This window comes from Gossypium raimondii, chromosome 4 (genome assembly GCF_025698545.1).
Source record: "Gossypium raimondii isolate GPD5lz chromosome 4, ASM2569854v1, whole genome shotgun sequence".
Lineage (NCBI taxonomy): Eukaryota > Viridiplantae > Streptophyta > Magnoliopsida > Malvales > Malvaceae > Gossypium > Gossypium raimondii.
The window spans coordinates 6,701,002-6,709,642 of NC_068568.1; the positions used below are offsets into that span (position 1 = coordinate 6,701,002).

Here is an 8,641-nt window from a genome sequence, read left to right on the forward strand (position 1 = left end):
TTTGGGTGACTTGATAAACAATGCAAGTTTAAAATAAAAGAGGTGAAAAATTATTAAATAATTTTTTCTATAAAGTTAAAGGACCAAATAAGTCATTGTGCCTATTTTTAATGATTTCTTCTTCAAAATAAAGAATAAACAACTCCCTCATATTCCGAAAACATTTTAAATATAATTTAGCAAAATAAATACTAAAAGCATCCAAGACAAGATTTTGTGGGTTTGAATTGGCTGACTTAAATTTCGAATTAAATAATTTTATTTAATATAAAATAATTATTTTAACATTTTATAACAATAAAATATAGCAAATTAAATTTGAGTGGGGACATAAAATATTTTTTGAATATGGGCTGGGCCCACAGCTCCAATAACAGGCAAGACCAATTCCTAAAATCCTAAAAAATTCTAAACGTAACACGTGTTTGGTTCGTTAAGGCGCCTCCCCATAAACACCGAAACAAAAACGTGCATGACAATGAAATTAGGAATTTGTGATCACATATAATGACTTTCTTGTAAAATCTAACTTTTTTTTTATTTTTAAGAATTATTCATCCCTGGCCAATATTTGGAGTTTTAATATGGGTTTGATTGAATTACAAGGTAGAGGTATTTATAGATTAAGTTAGTTGAATTTAGTTGAACTTGATTTAAAAGAAAAATTTAAGCTCAAACTTGATTAGACCTATTCAGAAAATTTTATTCTGTTTAAAATGTTAAAATATATTTTATATTAATATTTATATATTTTTATAATTAAAGTTTATGGATAAATTCTTTTTGTTCAAACTCAATCTAGATTAGGTCGTGTTAGTCATGCAATTTATAAACAACTGTAATTTTGTTTCTTAGCAAAGAGAGCTCTAATATGTATTCAAAAACAATTTTATTTTTAATAAAAATATTTTAATGTTTTATGATTAATGCAAGTAATTACTATTGTTAAAAGATAAGCAACCCTTCTCAGAGCCAAAAATGCTGGTTGAGGAGGATACCAATGGAGCACGTATTTTTCCTTTTCTTGTGCCCTTTTGCGGAGCATAAGCTTTTAGCTACCGTTCCAATGTGTCTAGGTATTCAACTATTCATCATCATTTGAAAGGTGAGCAAGAGAGATTTGTCAACTTAATTGAAAAGCTCAAAATTCAAGCTTGTTTGAGGGTAAAATTTTGGTCCAATTTGATCTAGAACATCAAAATGTTTTAGGAAAAAGCATGCATGCTGAGAAATCAAACAAGCAGTTAGAGACTACTATAAGTTAGATAGCTGGGATTATGTGATCCAATTAATTTCGATGTACATCACAAATGGTGGTTAACATGATTCCAATTACTAGGGAATAGGGATTGTGATGGATCAATTGTTGTTGTGCTTATCAACAATAAAGGTGGGTGAAGCTTTAGCCTTAAAGAATGCAGTGGGTTAAATCCAAATTTTCAAGTCTCTGTACAATGTTTTGTTAATCAAGTTTGACTTGGAAAATTTTGTATAAAGCATAAGTGGAACTGAATAAGATAAAGAATTGGATCCATATATTAGTATGCCAAGAAATTGAATAGTAAGATTTTTATAACTATACATTTGTTGGGTATAGTTAAGCAAATATGGGAAGTTTTATAATATATATTGATATCATATAAAAACATTTTAATTAATTATTTGTAACTTTCTTCTCATTGTATTTATAGGAAAAGATCCTACTCCTAATTGTGTTTGAAGCATTTATATTAATATATGCATATTTAGTTAGAAGGATAAATCTGCATAACCTAAATGGTTAATTTTTCAGTCGGTTTTATAGATAAATGAATTTATTGTATAAAAGGTATCGGAAAGTTGAGATGGCCGAGTTGGTCTAAGGCGCCAGATTAAGGTTCTGGTCCGAAAGGGCGTGGGTTCAAATCCCACTCTCAACAATTGGTTTTGTATTTTTACAATCAGACGAATATGAGCTTAAGAAAGCCCATTCCTTATTAGGGGCTTAGGCCTGCAAACTCAGCCCAATCCCAGCTCTACTAATTGCTCTCCATACATAATGCTTTTATTTTTATTTTTGTACGTAAAAATATAACACATACCTCGAAACCACTAAATATAATACATACATGTGTTATAAAAAATATCTAAATGTGCGTTTTTGCATGTGTAATTGTTATATTTTGTGTAATGAGTTTCACGAATTTTATATGCGAATTTGATTTTGTATTTTTATTTTATTTTTTATTTTTTTATTTAAAATAAATAAATTTCATATTCTAATAATTGAAAATTAAAAGAAATATTTGATAAATAAAGATAAAATTTGTTTTAATAATAAAAATATGAAAAGCATGTTAGGTCTTTTTACTTCATTATTGCAAAATTTTATATTATTTATGGTAAATTATATGTGTTGTTACTGAATTTTGGTCAAATTATATTTCGCTATTAAACTTTTAAAACTTACGTAATAACAATTAATGTTATTGAATTGTTACATTTTGTCACTCATCCATTATCTCTCGTTAAAATTATGACGTGACACGTTAATTTAAAGGGTTAATAATCAATTTGATCCTTGAAATATAAATAAAATATTATTTTGATATTTCAAATATTTTCAAAATAATTATTCTAAAAAGTTTTAAAAATATTAAAAAGAAATTAAAATTATTTGAAAATATAAAATGTATTATAAATAATTATTGCTAAAATTTTATAATAATATTTATATTAATATTAAATAAAAATAGTTAATATAAAATAAAATAACCCCACCTCTGTCCCCTCCCTTCTATTGTCCTATTTAAGATGTTAGGATAAAGTTATGAGTAATTTTAAGTATTGTATATAAAAAATAAAAAAAAACCTAATATGCAGAGGGAGAGATTTGAACCACCAGCCTAAGACATACATGCAACTTACTTGCACATATGGTATTGCTTGGGTTATATAGCTCACATGGTGCAATACTTGCAAGTATGTTGATTATATCCCTTAGTTTAGTCATTTGAATAACCTGAATAATTAATTGTATGAATTATACCTACGCAAATATCAAATTACTTTAAGATTATAATTATATTACTAAATCCATCCATCAATTTGTTAAAGAAAATTTAGATTTGCACTAGGGAAATCCCTACTTATATACATCATATATGCAAAGTTTTGCTTAAATAACAAGAGTCATGTTGATTATGGTAAAAAAGGATTTCCAAATTCTAGATTAAGGTATTCAAAATGTGTTGTATTTGCCAAATTTGAATTCAACTTTTTTCTACATCGTACCCATTCTTTTTACTTCAATATTAATTCATCATTTCATTTGTTTTCAACTTCTCCAAAATATAATGAGTTCTAAAATTTTCACTTTAATTTGCATCAATGTTTTCCCTTTTCTATAAAGCACTACTTTCACATAATACTAGAATTAATTACATTCGTTCGTCAAACATGTAATAACTCAAAATTCAATGGTGTCGAAAAATATGGTTTTAGGACCCTGTTTTCGTAATTTGAGTCCATAAATATTAGATACAAATACTTACGGAGTTAGTATATTGATGAATTGAAATTTGATTAAGTGATTTAGCTGAAATTGTGAGTAATTAAGGTATTTAAAACATTTAGAATATACATATATATATTAACATATATATATATATATGCGCACATATACGTACAATAATAATATAGTAATAATTATACTAATAAACAATATAAACAATATAATAATAAAAAACTAAAAATAACAAATTAAGGATTAAGTTAAGAAAACAAACAGAATTTGAGATCTGAATTTGAAAATCAAAACAAGAAAGGGAGTAATTTGAAACACGCGTAACAGGGGAAGGGCCGAAGGAGAAAATTACCCAAAAATACTGCACAGCACTGGGCTAAAATAACAGATTCGATATTTCATGGAAAAATTTGAAAACAAAAAAAAAAGGTTTTGAAATGATAGGATAAAATGAAAGGATTAAAAACATAAATAACCCATAAATAGAATCTCATTTCATTTGCAGCCAATAAAACCCATTTCAAACCCCTAAAAGAGAACTCCTCTGCCATTCAAAATCGCGCCGCAGCAGTTCTCCTCCGCCGTTCCGGTCCCCTCCCATGTCCGACCAGATGACGACGAAACGAGGACGCTCTCCTTTGCTTTCCCTTTTGTTTTTGTTTTATAACAGAAAATAAAAAAAAGAAAAAGAACAATAATCCCACAGATTCTAAAAAAAAAAAAAAACAAAACGAGATACCTTCAAAAATATTTTTTGTTTCTTTCTCTTTTGTATTTTCTTTGATATTTTTCAATACAAAATTTTTCTAACAAAAGTTTGCTAACCCCTCTTACAGATTCGATTTGACTTTAAATAGCCAAAATAACCAAAAGAAAAACCTCCGAAAACCTCTTTTCCACCCTTTACAGTTCGTGGTTGTTGCAGGTACGAGCGTATGGCATGCGCGGAGTGCTGAACGTGGGACGATGTGGAGGCTGCCGAACGTGGGGCATGTGGTGCTACTAGTTGCTGCTAGGGTTTCTGCTGTTTTAGGTCAATTGGGCCCTGGAATTGGGTTTAGCTTGGCCCAAGTTTTATTGGGATCAATTGTATTTAATTTTAGTATTTGATTTGGGCTGTGCAAATGGTTTTGGGCCCCGGGCAACAATTGGGTATCACAAATATAATTTGAGCATCAAGTTAAATATAACCCTATCTTTCTACGTATTCCAATCGTTTTAATTATAGGGTGTGACCCTGTAGGATCTTGCAACATTAGCAGTAATATTAGAATATTTCTAATGTTATAGACAGTAAGTGTCATTTGGCAATGCATCATTGTTACCCAAGTTACAAGAAGTTTTGGTTCGACATAATCTTTCTGTGATAATGCGATCATGTAGTACATCTCTTTGTCCTTGATATATAGATTGAACAAAAGTCATAGAACAGTCACACTTGTATGGTCCAATCTCTTGTTTCTTGATTTTCCGAGTAGACTACGATAAATAAATGAGTGTGATATCTCATATTAGTTCATTTGAGCATATCCATGCATTTATAGTCTCACTCGATAAAGAGGCCTAAGATATTTCTCCCATTATGTAAGAGGGACAAATCATATCTTGGTCACTCACCTCCCACAACACAGATTGTGGCATACCTAACATCAGTCTTTATATTACAACTATTTGTGGAAGACGTTTAACTATGTCAAAGCATATGACTCATGATGTTGAGACTATGATAATCTTAAATCTAAGGATCATACATATAATTATGACTATGAAAAATGTTGTGACTATTATATAATAATCCAATAAGCATTCTCATGGCAAGTCAGTCTAGCATATTGTTCTTTAATATATAATTATGTGTCGATTTGATATCATATATCCATAACAACACTTGTTATTAATCAAACACATATTAATCTCAATGCATTATTGTTACTTAACTAAAGATATTTAAGAATGATTATATCATTATTTGAACTTTTCATTATGTAATTTATTTTAACATTGCTTTTATTAATAAACTAGGTAAAAACTATGTTATTACAATTATCATATGATTGGTCTTTGAGCCTTCCGATATTATTTTGGACTTTTAAGCCTTCCGAACCTTGTGTTTGGCCCATATATTAGTATGTGAAGAAATTAAATAATAAGATTTTTATAACTTTACATTTGTTGGGTGCAGTTAAGCAAATATAGAAGGTTTTAGTTTTGATAATTTGTAATATATATTGATATCATATAAAAATATTTTAATAAATTATTTGTAACTTTCTTCTCATTGTATTTGAAGCATTTATATTAATATATGCATATTTATTTAGAAGGATGAATCTCCATAACTTAAATGTTTGCTTCGTCTCAGTTTTTCAGAAAATTTTATAGTTAAGTATTTTAATTGTATAAACAGCAACAAAAGGTTGAGATGGCCGAGTTGGTCTAAGGCGCCAGATTAAGGTTCTGGTCCGAAAGGGCGTGGGTTCAAATCCCACTCTCAACATTTCGTTTAGTATTTTTACAATCAGATGAATATGAGCTTAACAAAGCCCATTCCTTATTAGGAGGTTAGGCCTGAAAACTTAGCCCAATCCCAGCTCTATTAATTGGTCCCCTCTAGCTCTCCATACATTTATTTTTCTATTTAAAAACATATTCGCGTCTTACGTTTGCTTTTTGCTTCTATTCTTTTTTCAACACATCAATAGCATATACGTGTTATAAAAAATACGCTCACGTGTGTTTTTGCATGTGTAATTGTTATACCTTGTGTAATGGGTTTTGCGAACCTTACAATGTATCTTGAGAATTTGATCGTGTATCCATAGAGAATTGAACACATGTGAACCTAGGCTAGTTCGTGAATCAATTTGCAAACTCCAACTTGGTAAACTTTGGAAAGGGATAGCTTCGCTAAGATTATGTGAGGGCACGTGGACGCCCAGAGTAATTGATTGCTAGTCGCCCTAACATGTCTCATCTTAGGACGTCACATCACTGTCACTGTCAATAGTATCAAATTAGACTTTCACGCCAACAGTCTCTTTCCATCTTTCATTCTTCTCTCCCTTATCTTCTATTCATCTTTTTCCCTTGTTCAACTCACTGGTTAACAATTGATATGGTGATCGTGGACATACATAGCACACTCAGATACTATAATGATCCTCAAAGTACTAAGTTTGATCATGCCAATGATCAAGTTATAGACCCCGTTGGTCATAACATCAGAGCAAACATAAATTAGACAATAAAAATTGAACTACGATCTATTGCATGCTAGTCAGCAACATCCCTCGCAAAACCAAACTAACCCACAAAATAAAAACCAACAAAATCCATACCACTAGTTTTACCAATACCCCATGGTATTATAACCCCAGAACTAGCTAGCACTATGCTGAAGCATTACCCACAGATTAAGGGTCTCAGCATCATCAGTCAGGTAATCAACAATATCTATACATGCAAGAGAAAATAAGAGTTGTGAGAAGCAAATGTCTTTTCAAAAACTGAGATATGAAGAGCAATATGCATGCCAAGGTAATGAAATTTAGTAGATGAGTACGTTGATATGGATGATAAAGATGATAGTTATGATGAGTACTATGATGATAGTTATAGTTTTCTTAATCAAAATACCTTGGAGCAAAAAATAGAGAAGTTAGAAAAACATTTAAGGATTTTCAAAAGTTAGACTCCTTTGGATTAGTGAAGAAGTATAAAAATAAGCCCTAAGCTAAGATAATATTGCAACATCGTGTTTTCCCCACGTTTAAATTTCTCAAAATGATGTATGATGGTTGAGGAAATCCCCAAGATTATTTAGTACATTATGCCAATCATCTGGGCTTCAAATGAAGTTAAGTGCATGGCATTTTCAATAACATTAAAGGACTCAACTTAGGTGTGATATTTGCAATTGCCACAGTTTTCTATCATGAGTTTCGAGCAATTAGCTGACCTGTTTATAATCAGGTTCTTGGCGAATAAGACATTGAAGTGATCTCCTGCCTACTTCATGTCCATCAAGCAGCGTGAGGATGAACTTTTAAGGGGCTTTATGAAAAGGTTGAATGCAGCAACCATGGTCATAAAAGACATTCTTAAAGAATTTGCTGCTGAAGCTTTCATGTCTGGAACAAACTACCAATTTTTGAAGTATAATTTAATTGATAAGCTCCCAACCAATTTGTCAGCATTAAAGAATATATTGTTTAGATCCCATTGAGAAATTCTAAATCCAAGCGAAATTTTATTTGTTTTTGAAACCTGATTTAGCTTGGCTTTAGTTGTTCATTTATCTGCTTAGACAACTTAGCTTGGCTCATCTTCATCTACAACTTGGTCTTTTGTAGTGATTGTCAAACAACTATCAACACTGGATATTCTTTGTTTAAAAATATGTAACATAGCAACACTGAATACCTGAGAACTACTTCAATCGGCCTGTTAGATATAACTAAAAGAATAGCAATAATGAATATTCAAACCGATTGAAAAACCACAAACTTAAAAAGTGGAGACCATGTATTGATGTTGCAACACATGTTTCTTTATTTGTGTTCAGGAGTAGAATATTATTCTTGATATAGTTTGTAAGTAAATCAAAATTTATGTTTTTGATTTTATATTATTTACGTATTCACTCCATTAATAATATATATATATATATATATATATATATGAATAAGCAAAACCATAAATACTAATATGGTTCAACACATGTTTCGTCTTCTGTTAATTATTTGTTTTTATTAAATTATAGAGTAAAAATTTAAATATTACAATCTGTTCAAAGTTATTGTATTCTTCAGATATTTAGAATTTAATATTCATATTTTTAATTTTGAGAATTTAGTCTCTTTACTTTTTAAATTTAAAAATTAGGTTCATTTATAAACATCGTTAAACTTCCGTTAAATTTACTAGTGTGACATTTTAAAATTAAAAAATACTCATTTAATATCCATGTAAAACAAAATCAGTTGTGAAGCAACAGTGCTAAAATTTCTAATTTTAGATAAAATCTTATAATATCATATATATATATATATATAATTTATACTAAAATAGTTAATAATAATGATATTTCAAACAATTATCACAATTTTATACCTCCAAATAAAATTGTATTGTAAC

The 8,641-nt window shown here is 29.5% G+C and overlaps 2 non-coding genes across 2 annotated transcripts; both read left to right on the forward strand.

Annotated features, from left to right (window-relative positions):
• Positions 1 to 1,838: 1,838 nt before the first annotated feature.
• Positions 1,839 to 1,919, forward strand: TRNAL-AAG (transfer RNA leucine (anticodon AAG)). Its single transcript has one exon. It is a non-coding gene; the product is annotated as a tRNA-Leu (tRNA).
• A 4,002-nt stretch (positions 1,920 to 5,921) lies between these two features.
• On the forward strand, positions 5,922 to 6,002 carry TRNAL-AAG (transfer RNA leucine (anticodon AAG)). Its single transcript has one exon. It is a non-coding gene; the product is annotated as a tRNA-Leu (tRNA).
• The last annotated feature ends 2,639 nt before the right edge of the window (positions 6,003 to 8,641 follow it).